At 52.4% G+C, this 16,045-nt stretch overlaps 1 protein-coding gene and 1 long non-coding RNA gene across 2 annotated transcripts in view; one reads left to right on the forward strand and one right to left on the reverse strand.

Moving 5' to 3' along the window:
* The window catches only part of TECPR2 (tectonin beta-propeller repeat containing 2), a 101,132-nt gene that overhangs the window by 76,916 nt on the left and 8,171 nt on the right, over positions 1-16,045 (forward strand).
* Positions 1,683-10,566, reverse strand: LOC138984336 (uncharacterized). Its single transcript, XR_011461579.1, has 3 exons — positions 5,880-10,566; positions 4,753-4,881; positions 1,683-3,735 (listed from the first exon to the last, which is right to left on the reverse strand). It is a non-coding gene; the product is annotated as an uncharacterized lncRNA (long non-coding RNA).

Consider the following 16,045-nt stretch of genomic DNA (forward strand, 5'->3'; position numbering starts at 1 on the left):
TGTGTAAATGGGGTCTTGTAATTGGTGGCGTTTTTATCTGCCGTCTTTCACTTAGCGTCATCTTTTCAGCGTTCATCCACACTGTAGCACGTGTCAGTACTTCATTCCTTTAATGACTGAATAGTATTCCATTGGAATAGTATTCCATTCCATTCTACCAGGGCTTCCTGGTGGCTCAGCTGGTAAAGAATCCGCCTGCAGTGAGGGAGACCTGGGTTCAGTCCCTGGATTGGGAAGATCCCCTGGAGAAGGGAAAGGCTACCCACTCCTGTATTCCGGCCTGGAGAATTCCTTGGACTGTATATTCATGTTGGACACAACTGAGTGACTTTCATTCATTCCGTTGTGTGGATTTGCCATGGTTTGTTTACCCATTCGTCAGCTGATGGATCTTTGGGTTGTTCCCACTTTCTGGCTGCTATGGATAATGCTGCTGTGAACATTCTTGTACAAAATTGTACAGACTTGTGTGTTCAGTTCTGTTGGGTCTGTGACTTTAAGTGGATTGTTGGGTCATATGCTGATTGTATGTTTAGCTTTCTCAGGAACTGCCAGACTGCTTTCCATACTGGCTGCACCGTTCTACATTCTACCAGTAACGTGTGAGGGTGCTGACTTCTCTACACCCTTACTGAAAAACTTTTTTTTTGGCCAGTTTAAAAAGCCTGTCTTAGTGGGTGTAAAACAATATTTCATGATGGTTTTCTTTAAAAAACAGGGTAAAAAGTTCATTGAAATAGGAAACGCTAATTTTTATATTATGGGGGTTACTGAATGTTCTGATTTGTATTAAAACAGTCCTATACACAAAGGAAAGCTGATCTGATCCAAACTGGCAGTTTTGTTATAATTCAGTTGAGTTTTAATTTAGATGTGACTGATGTGTAGCACTGTGTTAGTCTCACAGGCACAATGTGATTCGGCATTTGTATATATATTGCAAAGTGGTCGCCACAGTAAGTCCAGTCAACACCTGTCATGATGCACAGTTTTCTCCTATGATGAGGACTCTGGACCTGCCCCCTCAGCACCTCGCAGGCCTGCGGTGCAGCATTGCCAACCGCGGCCACCGTGCTGACCATTGTATTCCCACGTCCTCACAGTTTTCATTTGCATTTCCTGAAGGGCCAGTGCGCATCTTGTGTGTTTATTCGTCATTTATGTGTCTTATTTGGGGAACTAACATATTCAGATACTTTGCTCATTACAAAGATCATGGCATCTGGTCCCGTCACTTCATGGGAAAGAGATGGGGAAACAGTGTCAGACTTTATTTTTTGGGGCTCCAAAATCACTGCAGATGGTGACTGAAGCCATGAAATTAAAAGACGCTTACTCCTTCGAAGGAAAGTTATGACCAACCTAGATAGCATATTCAAAAGCAGAGACATTACTTTGCCAACAAAGGTCCATCTAGTCAAGGCTATGGTTTTTCCTGTGGTCATGTATGGATGCGAGAGTTGGACTGTGAAGAAAGCTGAGCACCAAAGAATTGATGCTTTTGAACTGTGGTGTTGGAGAAGACTCTTGAGAGTCCCTCGGACTGCAAGGAGATCCAACCAGTCCATTCTGAAGATCATCCCTGGGTGTTTGTTGGAAGGACTGATGCTAAAGCTGAAACTCCAGTACTTTGGCCACCACATGCGAAGAGTTGACTCATTGGAAAAGAGTCTGATGCTGGGAGGGATTGGGGGCAGGAGGAGAAGGGGACAACAGAGGATGAGATGGCTGGATGGCATCACCGACTTGATGGACATGAGTCTGAGTGAACTCCAGGAGTTGGTGATGGACAGAGAGGCCTGGCGTGCTGCGATTCATGGGGTCTCAAAGAGTCGGACACGCCTGAGCGACTGAACTGAACTGACTGACTTGTCTTTTCACTGCTGAGCTGTAAGGCTTTTTCATATATTCTGGATGTGTGCATCTCATGTGTGCATACCCACCCACTCAGTTGTGTCCCAGACCCTTATGAGAATTATGATTTACAAGGCTTTTCTCCCACCCTCTGGGTTGTTCCTTCACTTTCTTTACGGTGTCTTTTAAGGCGCACAGAATTTTTTAATTTTGATGAAGGCCATCTAACCTCCATTTTCCTTCAGTTGCTCATACTTTTGGTGTCATCGAGGATGACGTGAAATCATAAGCTCCTCTTTTTTCAGCATCTATATTCTGGAAGACCCTCTAGGAAGCAAAGCTAAAATGGGGGGACATAAGCTTTACTTGGAGTGCTCTATTGACTATGGGCTTCCCTGATAGCTTAGTTGGTAAAGAATCTGCCTGCAATGCAGGAGACCCCGGTTTGATACCTGGGTTGGGACGATGAGCTGGAGAAGGGTAGGTTACCCACTCTGCTATTCTTGGGCTTTCCTTTTGGCTCAGTTGGTAAAGAATCCGCCTGCAATGTGGGAGACCTGGGTTCAATCCCTGGGTTGGGAAGATCCCCTGGAGAAAGGAAAGGCTACCCACTCCAGTGTTCTGGCCCAGAGAATTCCATGAACTGTATAGTCCATGGGGTCGCAAAGAGTCAGACACAAGTGAGCGAGTTTCACTTTAACTGTAAAGTATTGACTGTGGGTTGATGAAAGCTTTGCCCAAGAAAATGCCAAAATAGAACAAATTCAAATGAAAGGGCCTCAGAGCTGTACTCTGAGTAAAGTAGTGACTGCTCAATGGGCTGTTCAGCATTAACTGTTTCGGGCACTTCCGTTGAATGGACCACATTCTCTTAGTAGCTTTCAGTGTGCTGTAGGAGAAGTGCACATTGAGCTTGTAGCTACAGAACTGGTTCCTGTGGGGAAAACCAGGCTTTACCCTTGCACAGGCCTTTTGCTAAGCTCTTCCACGGTCTGCTGAGGACCAAGGCCTGGGCCGCCTACTGACTGCACGAGCCCCAGAGCACCGAGTCCAGGCAGCGTGCCACAGGCTCAGCCGGTGGCCCCCCAGGCGGGGCTTTAGGACAAAGCCTGCCTTTAAATTGAATTTCAGATTAATCTTCAAGTTGCAGAAGTTCCTGAGAAGACTAGTCCAGTGGCAGAGTGGGGATGGTACAAGGCCTTGTAAAATGGTTTAGAAAGTCGGGATGGTTTGGTTGAATGCAGGTATTAGAATGTGGATGGTGTTTCTGTGTTTTGATCATAATCGACCTCTCTCTGCTCTGTTTTATTTACTCCTGGGCACGAGCATCCTGATCTCCAGGTAGGATGTGTGTGCAGCTAGTCTGTGGAGGCCACAACAGGCCTTACAGGGCACAGAGCGGTGCGGCCGCAGGGGCCTTCTGGAACCAGCAGCAGTTTCCCTGTCTCTGTGTCCTGCTCTCTCTGGGAGCACCTCCCTCCTGCAGTAGTTTCGGGGTGAAGTTGTAACCAAGTACTCAAAACAAATGACTCAGTTTGCAGACTTGCTAACATTTGGAAGGATGTGGAAAAAATATTTATAGTTGTGTTCAGCATGGTTTCTTTGGAGCTTGCTGCTTTGGTGGGAGCGTTTTCTGTCCGCACTAGCGGTGCCTCCACAGTAGCACAGCTGATGCTGTGACTTCACAGCACTGTGGGCACCGTGAGCCCCCCGCCTGCACTGGCCCACCGCTGCCTTCAGAGGGCCTCCCCTGCCCTCCTGCCCGCCCCACCTCTGGGCAGTCCCTGCTCCTCCTCAACATGCCCGGTGTCCAGGCCTCCCAAGGTGGGTGGCTCCAGCCGGGCTCCAGGGTCATCTACTTGGCGTGGATTACAGCTTTGTCTGGAAAAGAGAGAGACCAGCAAAATCAAGACTCATGTGACTGGCAAATGGTGAAAACTTATTTTAAATTCAACTACTGTAGGTATTTTTAGCTATATGAACAACAACTAAAAAAAACAAACATGCACGCATGGTAACGGGAAATCCCATGAGAATGTCACGCTCACAGGTGGTGCCGGTGGGGACGGAGGTTGATGCTACTTTACACAACCAGATCTCAGAGAAGTTCCCAGCTCGGGGCAGTAGGCTTGCTTCAGAGAGGCGTTAGAGTGAGAGGGGACCCTGCCCGGCTGGGACCTCACAGGGAAAGCTGTCTTCACCCTCTCTACTACCAGCCAAGGTGTGTGGGCATCCCTGGATGCAGCTCCACCACCACCACCGCCCCCGCATGGCTGGCATAGGTCACTCAGGCGGGGACAAGATGGCAGAAGGAGATGGTACCCACGCCCCAAAGCCAAGCTCTGCAGGTCCAACCTGGTGCCTGCTTCCAAGAGTCTTGGGGTGTTCTGAAGACTCATGTTCCCTCTTGACATCAAAGTACAAGGCCTTGGGGTAATTAAACCAGATTCCTCTCACCGCATCTGGGGCACCATGGGCTAAATCCCTCCACACAGCCCAGTGAGCAACATCGCACAGGAACACCACACGGCATCCTGGGATGGGGAGCTCGGAGCTCTGCGTGCCAAGCTTGGGACACCATCGCATCTGACAGTCCCTGGTGTTTAATAACAGAAAGAGAAGGGCTTCCCTCGTGGCTCAGTGGTTAAGAATCCTCCTGCCAAAGCAGAAGACACAGGTTCAGTCCATGGGCCAAGAAGGTCCCACGTGCTTCAGGGGAGCTGAGCCTGTGTGCCACAGCTGCTGAGTCTGCGCTCCGGAGCCCGGGAGCCTAGAGCCTGCCCTCCTCAGTCCCAGGAGCCACCACCATGAGAGAAAACCTGCATGGCCACAAAGCCCCAGCACTGCCCAAGATAAATTATAAAAGAGTAAGAGAGGAGAACGTTGTGAATTCCATGCCTGGTGTCTCGGAGGCCTCTGCTTCTTGAGGATGTGGCTGGGGGTTTGCCGTGAGGGCTGAGGCGAGTTCTGCCAGACACGGGCAGCAAGGAGGAATCTTGCTTCCCACAGAGAAACGCTCACAGCACACTGTTGAATAAAAATGTCAGTTACCAAAGTCTGTCTGATGATTCTATTTTTGTGTGAAAAAAAAAAAAAAGACATGTACATTGAAAAAGTCCATAAAGACATCCCGCAAAATGGTAGCCGGGGTGACAGCTTCACTGTGCTCTTGTGGCTGAATGCTCTCCCGCCTGTAATTTACTTCTGTTCTGTGAATATCTTGCAGTGAACTTAATTACTTACGGAGTAAGTCCTTAGTTCCTAACTGAATCATCTGCTAATGAGAGTCCACCTTGGAAAATAATCAGAAATGTCCCAAAGCTCTTGTGCTGCTGTTTATATGACAGTGTCCAGTTCAGAGACCAAGTGTGGGGAGTGAAGCTGGGTGGTGCCCACCCCGCTCTTGTGAAGAGTCTGCAGTTATACTAATTATGAGTGGTTAGGACACCATTGGAAGGACTGATGCTGAAGCTGAAACTCCAGTACTTTGGCCACCTCATGCGAAGAGCTGACTCACTGGAAAAGACCCTGATGATGGGAGGGATTGGGGGCAGGAGGAGAAGGGGATGAGAGAGGATAAGATGACTGGATGGCATCACCCACTCGATGGACATGAGTTTGACTTTCCGGGAGTTGGTGATGGACAGGGAGGCCTGGCGTGTTGCAGTTCATGGGGTCGCAGAGAGTCAGACACGAACTGAACAACTGAACTGAACTGAAGGACACCGTGCTTCCACTGCAGGGGGCACGGGTTCAATTCCTGGTCGGGGAACTAAGATCCCACAAGCCATGGGGCACAGCCAAAAAAAACTTGTATCAAACAGTAAAAATGTTTAAATGAATGCAGAACGGTGCACTGAGCCGTGCTGGGGAGCGGGGGCGGGGGGGTGCTGCCTCTGAGGGAGGGAAGTGATAAGAGACCTCAGGCAGAGCGGGGTAGGCCAGGGTCCCAGCCAGGAAGGAAACCCAGGTCACTGAGGGTTGCCAGCTGCGGCTTCTGTGGATGAAATCGGCCTTGAACTCACAGAGCCAGGGTGCGTTTCCGGTCAGCAGCAAGAAATTGGTCTGGCCAGTGTTTCTGAGCAGGGAAAGGTGCTGCTCCGTGGTGTGCCGGGTAGGATGGTTTGCTGCTAGGGACGGTTTGTAGCTGGGCACTGTCCGAGCCTGTTGAGACATCAGTTTCTTGTTCTTCTCAGCGCTGAGTCCTGAGTCTTGCCCAGTGAGACGCTCTGCAGAGGAGGACGCAGGAGAAACATGGGGTGGCGAGGGCCTAGGTTCCAGGGAACTTGACTGTCGGCCTGGAGAGTCCTCAGCAGACTCCAGGGGCAGCCGGCGTCCTGGGTGGCCGGCATGATGGCTCTGGGTGAGGACGTCCTGCGGAGCCGCCAGACTGTTCGGCCTGGTCCCCTGGATCCGGAGCACACATCTGTGAGATCACTGCGCTGGGGGGAGGGGTGTGGTAACCCGGACCCCGAATATCTGGGCACAGAAGCCTGTCTGTGCTGGGGCCCAGGCTTCTCCCGGTGAAAAGGCTGGCTGCCCCCGTGTGCCCCTGCCAGCTCTGTGGCTGACCCGCCAGGGCTCGCCCAGGCAGCGTGGCGTGTGTGTGCAAACTGCCGGACGCCACCCCAGCTGTCTGCACGCAGGTGCCTGGGACAGGCTCACGGGAGGGTGTGGCGGGCGGCCTCTCCTCCTCAGCCGTGGGGGGCAGTGCTGGGCGCACAGGTAAGGACAGCTCACCAGTCAGCCGGGTCTACCCAGTGGGCCACAAGCACCTCATGTCCCCTTACGGTCCCCACTCAGGAGAACAACTGTCTCTTAGCTTCGTCTCCCTAAATAGCTTCGTAGGAATCTGTGTCTCCATGCTTCTAGCCCTGGGGTCTTCATCTGACTCCTGCTGGAAGCAGGGGGTGCCTCTCCCCCCAGCCATCTGCCCTGCCTCCCCGCCTACCTCCTCCCAGCACTACGGAGCTGCAGTGGGGCGCACACCCTTCAGAGCTGAGCTGGCAGTGAACTGCACCCCATTTTCTTATCTGCGAGACTGTTTTCCTTGGGCTTGAGCATTGTCTTGTTTTTCCATCTGGTTTTCTCTATGGTTTGCGTATTCAGCCTCAATGTTTCCCCGCCAGCTGAGTCCATTTCCCCTCCATATGCCCAGACACATCGGTTCCATCCCCTTCTTGGAGCTGTCTCCCTGGACACCCTGGCCAGCTGCAGTCTGGCCTGCCGCTCTGTCCTCCTGGGGTCACCCTTTGTCTTGCTGGTGTGTGGGATCTCTTCTCTTCTGGATCCTGTGTCTTCCTCTGCCTGTCGCTGCCGTGGTGGAGTTTCTCCTCCGGTCAGTTCCTGAGAAAGGTTTGTGGAGGTAACTTTTGGAGACATTGCATGTCTGAAAGTCTTTGCTCACATTCGTCCTTGACTTTGTCTTGAGTTTATCAATCTAGGTTGGAAATCATTTTCCTTTAGAATCTGTAGGTTTTCTTCCATCATCTCCTGGCATCCAGTATTCCTGTCGAGATGTCTGAAGCCATTCTGATACTTGATCCTTGCTACCTGACCTGTGTTTTCTCCCTAGAAGTTTGTGAGATCTCCTTGTTCCCATTGTCTTGGGAGCAGAGAGTAGTGTGTGCCTGGGGGAGTCTGTTTTAGTCTTTGTGCCAGGAAGCCTTCCAGCTTGGAGCTCGTGGCCTTTGTTCTGGGATATATCCCGTGCTTGTGCTGGCTCATGCTGGCATCTCCTCCAGGCCTCTGCCCGACCCCCTGACCCCATTCTCCCACCCCACAGGTGCTCTTCCTGGGCATCTTGCTTTTGTGCCACGGCGCTGCTTTTCTTACCTTTTCTCTCCTATTTTCTTTCTCTTACACTTTTATCCCATTTTCTTCTTCATCCTGCAGTCCCTCTATGGGGCACTGTCTGAGCCTGTTGAGACATCAATTTCTTGTTCTTCTCGGCAGTGAGTCCTAAGTCTTGCCCAGTGAGCCCCTCTGCAGGGGAGGACACAGGAGAAACATCAAGTGCCCAAGGAGCCTGGCGAGGGCCTCTGGCTCATTTTCCGGGGAACTCGACTGTCGGCCTGGGGAGTTTGCGGCAGACTCCAGGGGTTTTTTCTGTTAAAATATGTATGTATATAATATACATATGTAAATGTTAAAATATGTTTGTATATACTTTTCTTTTCCTCCACACTCTGTATGATTTGTGGGATCTTAGTTCCCCAACCAGGGGTTAAACCAGGCCCTTGGCAGTAAAAGCACTGACTCTTAACCCCTGGGCCACCGGAAAATTCCCTCTGTGATTATATTTTAATTTCTGGATACTCCTGTTGCTGATTCTCAGTTGTTGAGTCTTCTCTTGCCCTCAAGGATGTTTTTTTCTTTCTTTGATTTTTTGATTCTGCTAGGTCTTTGTTGGGGCTTTCCAGGTGGCACCACTGACTGGTAAAGAACCCGCCTGCCAATGCAGGAGACATAAGAGATAAGAGGATCCCCTGGAGGAGGATGTGGCAACCCACTCCAGTATTCTTGCCTGGAGAATCCCATGGACAGAGGAGCCTGGCAGGCTACGGTCCATGGGGACTCACAGAGTCGGACAGGACTGAAGTGACTGAGCACAGCACAGACCTTTATTGCTGTCCTAGGGCTTTCTCTCCTTGGGGTGAGTGGGGGCTACCCTGTAGTCGTGGCGCACAGGCTTCTGATTCTGGGGGCTTCTCTTGTTGCACAGTATGGAGCCCTCGAGCGTGGGCTCCGTACTCGCGGCTCCCAGGCTCCGGAGCGCAGGCCCCATACTCGCAGCATCCCGGCTCCGGAGCACGGGGTCTGTACTCGCGGCTCCTGGGCTTAGTGGTTCCGCAGCATGTGGGCTCTTCCCAGACCGGGAATTGAACCCGTGTCCCCTGCGTTGACAGGTGGACTCTGATCCACTGCGCCACCAGGGAGGCCCTCCGAGGATGTTTTGAAGTTTCTTGCCGGGCTGAGACCCCATGTCCCTTGAGCTGCTGCCTCCTGTCTCTCCTGTGTCCTCTCCACACAGCTTTCCTTAGACAATGGTGGTTTTATGTACTGGGGGGGTGGGGAATGAGCGTGCGTGAGGCTTGCTGACGGTGGTCTCTCCATGGTGGTTGGGCCGTGTGGTTTGCTGGGGGCAGGGGGGCTTCACTCGGCTCCTGAGCCCCTTCCTGCTCACCCACTGCCTCCCAGTCCGTGCATTGTGTGGCCTCTGCTCGCGTCATCACCCCTGGGCTCCCCACGCTCCTGTGAGAGGGGAGGACACGGTGCCCACTGCCCGGGAAGCTGTGGGCGTCACAGCTCTTCGGCGGCTGGCACCCCCGCCCCGTGCTGAGCCCAGGGCATTGCACGCCCCTTCTCCCACTGGCGGAGTCAGGGTCCCTCCAAGGACGCGCCCCTCCTGCGCCCCTTCTTTGTCTCCTCGAGCACCCCTGGCTGGGGTCGAGGTGTCGGGGGCTCCTGTCCCACACGCGGTCCTCTGATGCCCTTAGTGGTGCTGCCTGCGAGGGCAGGATAAGACCTCCAAGAATGGAGGCTCATGCCGTTGGCCAGCACAGCTCCATTTTGAGGAAAAACACTTTTTGAGAACTGCCTTTATATCCCACCCCACCCCACCGTGGCTCCATTTGAACACCTGCTGTTTTGAGCTTCCATCTCCTCAGACCCCGTCCTCCTGGGTTGGCCCTGCCCTCTCTCCTCTTACTGGGGGGCTGTGACTCCCAGCCAGACCCCCCAGCCTTGCAGCCGTCCCCTCACCATCTCTCAACTTGTCGACCCAGAGGCCAAAACAAACGCCCATGGGCCCTATCCCGGCCGACAGGTGTGTGCGAGTGCCCCCCCGGAGGCCCCTCCCAGGGCCTTGCCCTCCTGGCCTTCTCCCGGTGAGCAGGCCCCCAGCACGGGGCGCTCAGCTCCGCTGCTGAGTGTGAGAAGCCCTCTGAGCACCTGGGCCAGTGCCCCGGGGTCAAGTCTCCACAGACTCGGAGCACAGTAGTGCCAGCGCCCTCGCTGACCCTGCATGCAGGCTGCGGTCCACTCCCCGGCACGGCCACCCCTGCCAGCCCGGCTCAGGAGGAAGAGAACGTGACCTCTGCCCAGGAAACCTGTTTCTCAGTCTTTTCCTTGGCACATCCCCCAGCAGCTAGCAACTGCTGTATCTTACTGGATTCCGAGGTTGTGCCGGGGAAGGAGTCACCCGTCACCTTCTGGCTTTGCCATCAGCAGCAAGAGGAAGAAAGAAACCAGGAACTTTGCTCCAGTCCAGAGCCCGCGTCTGGTGGCCTCGCCCAGCTGGGTCAGCAGTTCAGCAGCGCGGCTCACCCTCCAGAGAAAATCCTAGACTTCAGCCAGATACTTTTAACACTAACAGCAGAGTGGCTCCCACACGACTGCCCCGGGGGCCAAGGCAGCGTGCAGAGCGGGGTCTGCGGGCCTCGGGTTGAAGACACCCCCAGGCTGCCCGGCAGGCCCCAGGGCAGCCAGGACCACCGTGCCCCAGCCCCGGAGCATGAACACCTGGCAGGGGAGCCCCGCGGGCCGTCTGCCCCTGCCAGCTGAGGACGCAGAGCCCAGGAGGGGAGGACGGGCGTGCCCAGGCAGCACGCTGAGAGCCCACTGGCCCTGCATGTAGATACAGGCTGTTCACCCCAGTGTCCACTGTTCAGGCTCCCGTGAAAGGAGGAGGAGATGAGAGGCGGCACGGGATCCGCTCCAGGGAAGGCACGGAAGAACTGAAGTGACCAGACAGAACTCAGGAAGCGCGGAAACCTAGGGCCACGTGCCAGGGGCTGAATGTGCCCGAGGCTTGGCAGCCTGGGGCTTCCTGCCGCTGCCTTGGGGTGCTCAATCCAGACCCCGCATCCTCCAGGAAAGGCAGAGTTCACCGCGTCTCCCAGATGTTAGGTGGGCTCGAGGTTCATTTGGATTGAGGGAGGGGGAGCCTGCAGGGGAAGGAAAGCATGACTGGCCGCCATGCGGGGTCAGGGTTTCTCTTCAGAAGCATCTTTCCCCGTGGCGTCTGTGTGCCCAGCAGGCTCCCAGTTCATTCACCTCGGTGTCCCCGAAATATTCCTTCACGTGAACTTCATCCAAGGTCACATGAAGTCCCTACCAGAGTGATTTGTCTAGATAAACATTTATTCTGGCTGTAGAATTTTTGACTTTTTTTCTTTACGCCTGGGTTTATTAACATTGCTGGGCTTTCCAGGTGGCGCTCGCTAGTGGTGAAGAACCCGCCTGCCAGTGCAGGAGATGTAAGAGACACGGGTTCAGTCCCTGGGTCAGGAAGATCCCCTGGAGGCGGGCATGGCCACCCACTCCAGTATTCTTGCCTGGAGAATCCCATGGACAGAGGAGCTGGTGGGCTACAGTCCATGGGGTGGCGAAGAGTTGGACACGACTGAAGTGGCGAAGCACACGTGCACACTCACGTTCTGCCTGCAGGAAGCGTGTGTATGCACACATGTGTATTCATTCCTTGGAATCGAGGCCCAGTCTGCCAGAAGTTTGGAGCCCTCTGGTCTGAGCCCTGGACACCTCATTTCTAGAAGATGGGCAGGACCCTCACTTCTCAGCCTGAGTTTTTGTCCATTTTCTCACCCAGAATGTGAGGGAGTTGGGCTTAACCGGTCTCCTAGGGCCCTTCCAGCCCCAAGCTGGTTTTGGCGAGCCCATGGCTCAAACCAGCCGGAGTGCTCTAGAGAGGCGGTGCTAACGCCCCTCTCCTCCCAGGGGTTCCAAGCCTTGCTGTCCCCCAGATGCCAGTTATGTGGGGGTTTCTTGAGCAGAGGCTCTGTGCCACCAGCCATGTGTGGCGCTCTGAGGGCTGTGAAAATGAAAAAGCATGATGGATTCTGAGTCCACCCAGCCTTGAGGGGAGGGAGTGTGGGGGGCCCTTGGGGCAGGCCCTGTGGGGTGGGCCTGGACGGGTCCCCTTGGGCTGGTAGACGGGGCAGCGGCTCCTTCAGGAGGCCTGTTTGTGGGTGCCAGGGCCCGGCCAGCCATGGGGCCAGAAGGGGCTGCTGCTCGGGGAGGGCACAGGGGCAGGGGTGCCCTGCAGATGGCAGGGACCGCAGCCTGTGGTGTCAGCCAGGCGCACAGCTGGGTGGGCTCCAGGCCCCTGAGGCCGTCAGGCCGCACCGCCAGGCCCCGAGCTGGCAGTCTCGTGAAATGGGGTAGAAAACCAGCGCTGATGAAGATGGCAGAGCAAAGGATGGAGGACCTGTGGGGGAGCCCTCTCTCTGCTTCCGGTGCCCCCAGCGGAGAGGCGGGGACCAGGGCCATCAGCTCCCTCGGCACCATCCTTCGTCTCTCCTGTGAGCGCGTGGCGTTTTTGTTCAGCCCTCACTGGAGCGCGGCTGATTTGCGGCGTTGTGTTGGTGTCAGGTGTGCAGCAGGCTGAGTCCGTTATTCACATGTGCACTCTTGTTAAGCTTCTTTTCCCATATAGGCCGTTACGGAGTATGGAGCAGAGCTCTCGTGCTCAACAGCAGGAAGTTCTTATTAGTTACTTATTTTATATATAGTAGTGTGTATGGGTCCATCGCAGTTCCCCATACATCCTCCCTCCCTGTGCCCTTGGCAACTATACCTTTGTTTCCTACATCTGTGACTGTACTTCTGTTTTGTAACTGAGTTCACCTGTGCCCCTTTTCTAGCTCCCACGCGTAAGCAGCCCCGTAGGAAATCTGCCTTTCTCTGTGTGACTCCCTTCACTCGGTAGGCGGCCTCTAGGTCCATTCATGCTGCTGCAGAAGGCTTACTTTGGTCTCTTTATGGCTGAGTAATATCCCACTGTGTACATGTAGCACATCTTCCTGACCCACGGCTTCGGCGGCGGACACCTGGGTGGCGTCCGTGTCCTGGCTGTTGGAAGTGGCACCGCAGTGGACTTTGGCGTGCACGCATCCTTTTGAATCATGGTTTTCTCCAGGTATATGCCCAGGAGTGGGATTGCTGGATCGTATCGCAGCTCCAATTTTAGTTTTTTAAAGGAACCTCCACACTGCTCTCCATACTGCCTACACCAGTGTACATTCCCACTAACTGTGGGAGGGTTCCTTTCTCTCCACACTCTCTTCCAGCATTTGTTGTTCATAGGTTTTGACGATGGCCATTCTGACAGGTATGATGTGGTACCTCACAGTAGTTTTGATTTGCATTTCTCTCATAATTTGTGGTGTTGGGTATCTTTTCACGTGCTTTTTGACTGTCTGTATATCTTCAGAGTATGTGGTCTTACCACAACTAACTTAACAGCTATCGTCCAAATTCTTGGGACATCCAGTAGATGAAAAGCTCAGAGCCAGGTTGACAAGTACTGTATGTAACTGGATGCCAGGGAACACAGAACCCGTCACACTTCTAGTACATGTTCTTGAGGCTCAGAAGTATTTTATCTGCACTTGGCAATTACTATGAATACCTTCACCTGAGAGCAGTCACCCTGGGCCCCAAGTCAGGGCACACAGCGGCAGGACCTTTGGAGTCCTGGTTTGGGAACAGTCTGTCACTGAGAACTTCACTCCTTAACCTCAGTGTCGTGTCTAGTCAGGATCTCAGTGTATAAAATAAATTCTAGGAAAGAGTAATGGCTTGTCCTGTAACACTGATGACTTGGAGTAAATAAAATGTGTTACTTATTGGTAATGATTAGTGATGAGTGTTTATCTTTTGAGAACATGGGACAGCAGCTTGAGGTGTTGATGGGCCTGAGCAGCCCCTTTGATTTGTAAACATCAGAGCATGTTGGTGGCTGTAATCTGGGTGCTTCCAGAAAGCGGGTGTGGCCCCTCCCCATCACCCACCCTGCAGCTGCTCTTTAAAGGGCACTTAAAACTAAGGAGCAGGCGGACACCCACACACACTCACACATGCACAAACACACACTTTCTGTCCTAGTCTTTGGAAGCACACCAAGATTATACATGTTTTTTTGGTTTTTTTTTTTTCAGCATTTCCAAATGATTTTTAAATCTTTAATTCCTTATTTACCCCATTTTATAAAACAGCATCCTTTTCTCTTTTTTCATTTTTGTGGTTTTGAATATGAATAAACCAAAACTCAAGGCTGCCTGTTGCTTTTCCTCATTGAAACGTTTGTTGCAGTGACTGCAGACTCACAGGCTCTGTAAGGAATCAGAGACCCTGCGCGGCTTACCCAGTCTCCCCAGTTGTGACTTTCCTCATAGTGATAGCACATGGTTACAACCGAGGCCTGTCTGCTTTCTATTTTTTAAAAAACTGTGGTAAAATACACATACGTAAGACTTCCCATCTGTGACATTCGGCACGTTCACATGTTGTGTGATCTCTGTCACTACACGTTACCGGGACAGTGTCATCGTCCCAGAGGGTGCGCTGTGCCCAGTGAAGGCCTCCTGCGCCCCAGCCCCCGACAGGCATGCATGTGCCTCTCTTCGTGTTCATGCCCCTCTCCTGGATGTTTCTGTAAAAGGAGTCACGCAACACGTGGCCTTCGCGATTGGCTTCTTGCACCGAGCATCCTCTTCTCGAGGCACATCCGTGCCTTATGGCTGTCAGCGCCTCCTCTGTCTCTGTTGCTGAATGCCCTCCATCGTGTGGTTCAGGCCACGCTCTGTCCCCTGCTCATCAGTGGGCGGACATTTGGGTTGTCTCCACTTCGGGGCTATTATGAAGAACGTTGCCGTGAACACTGGTGTAGCTCTTTGGGAACATCTGCTCCACTTCTCGAGGTGTGTATCTAGGAGTGGGATTTCTGGGTCCCGTGGGAATTCTGCGTTTACCCTTTGGAGGAACTACCTAAGTGTCTTCCACAGCAGCTGCGCCGTTTTACCTCCCCAGCAACATATATGGGAGTTCGTGTTTCTCCATATCCTTACTAATACTTTTTTAGCCATCCTATCAAGTGTGAAGTGAAACCTCATTGTGGTTTCACTTACATGTCCCTGGTGACTGATGACATTCAGCCCCTTTTCATGTCTTTGTTGGCCATCTGTACATCTTTGAAGAAAAGTCCACTCACGTCCTTTGCCCTTTTAAAACTTCAGTTATTTGCCTTTTTGTTGTTGGGTTTTATTTTTTTGTTGAATTTTAAGAGTTCTTTACTCTGGATACTAGACCCTTATCAGGAGAAATTTCTCCTATATGTTGGTTTTTTCACTTTCTTGATGGTGTTCTTTGATGTACAAAAATTTTTAATTTTGATGAAGTTCAGTTTATCTTTTTTGTTATTGGTGCCTATCTAAGAAACCATTATGAGATTTAGCCCTTACATTTATCTTTGATACGTTTCAGGTTATTTTTATATATGGTGTTAAGTGAGGCTCCAGCCTCATTCTGCTATGTGCTTGCTATCTAGTCATCCCAGCACCATTTGCTGAAGACTTCTTTTTACTAAATAATCTTGGCAACCTTGTCTAAAGTCACTTGACCATATAGATTTATTTCTGAATTCTCAATACTGTTCCATTGATTTACGTGTCTTTTCTTATGTATCACACTGTTTAATCACCATGGTTTTACAATAGTTTTGAAATTCCAAGTGTATTCTTTTCTTAATACTTAGTTCTGTCTGTCTGGCTGCATCAGGTCCTCATCGTCACACAGGATCTTGCGTTGAGGCACACAGACTAGGTGCCGCGTGTGGGCTCAGTAGCTCTGGCACGCGGGCTTAGTTGCTCCACACCACGTGGGATCCTAGTTCTCCAACCAGGATTGAATCTCTGTCTCCTGCAGTGCTAGGCAGATTCTTGCCTGGACTACCAGGGAAATCCCCAACTGTGTTCTTCTCCGAGATTGTTTTGGCTGTTCAGGGTCCCTTGCAATTGCATGCGAGTTTTCGGATCAGCTTTTCCTTTCTCTGAGAACGCTAGCTGGGGTTTCCGACAGGGACAGCATTGAGATGTGTAGATGGCTTTGAGTAGTACTGCCTTGCCTGCTTCTGCGCCATAGAGCAGCAGAGCGGTTTTTACAGAAGGCTGCAGCCCACGTCACCTGGAGAGCTGTTGTGAAAGGTCCCTGCACGAGTCCCAGGGATTCCAAGCTTTGAGAACCACTGTGGTCTTACTCATCTTCCTCGGGGCTCAGTAGGAGTGAGCCTCCCAGTTTGAGATGGCCAGCTCATGGGAGAGCAGTCTTCCCAGCCATCTCCTGTTCAGCCCCTCCTGGCTCTCTGGCTGTTTGACTGCGGGAGTCATGGGAG

The sequence above is a fragment of the Bos mutus genome, chromosome 21 (assembly GCF_027580195.1).
Source record: "Bos mutus isolate GX-2022 chromosome 21, NWIPB_WYAK_1.1, whole genome shotgun sequence".
Lineage (NCBI taxonomy): Eukaryota > Metazoa > Chordata > Mammalia > Artiodactyla > Bovidae > Bos > Bos mutus.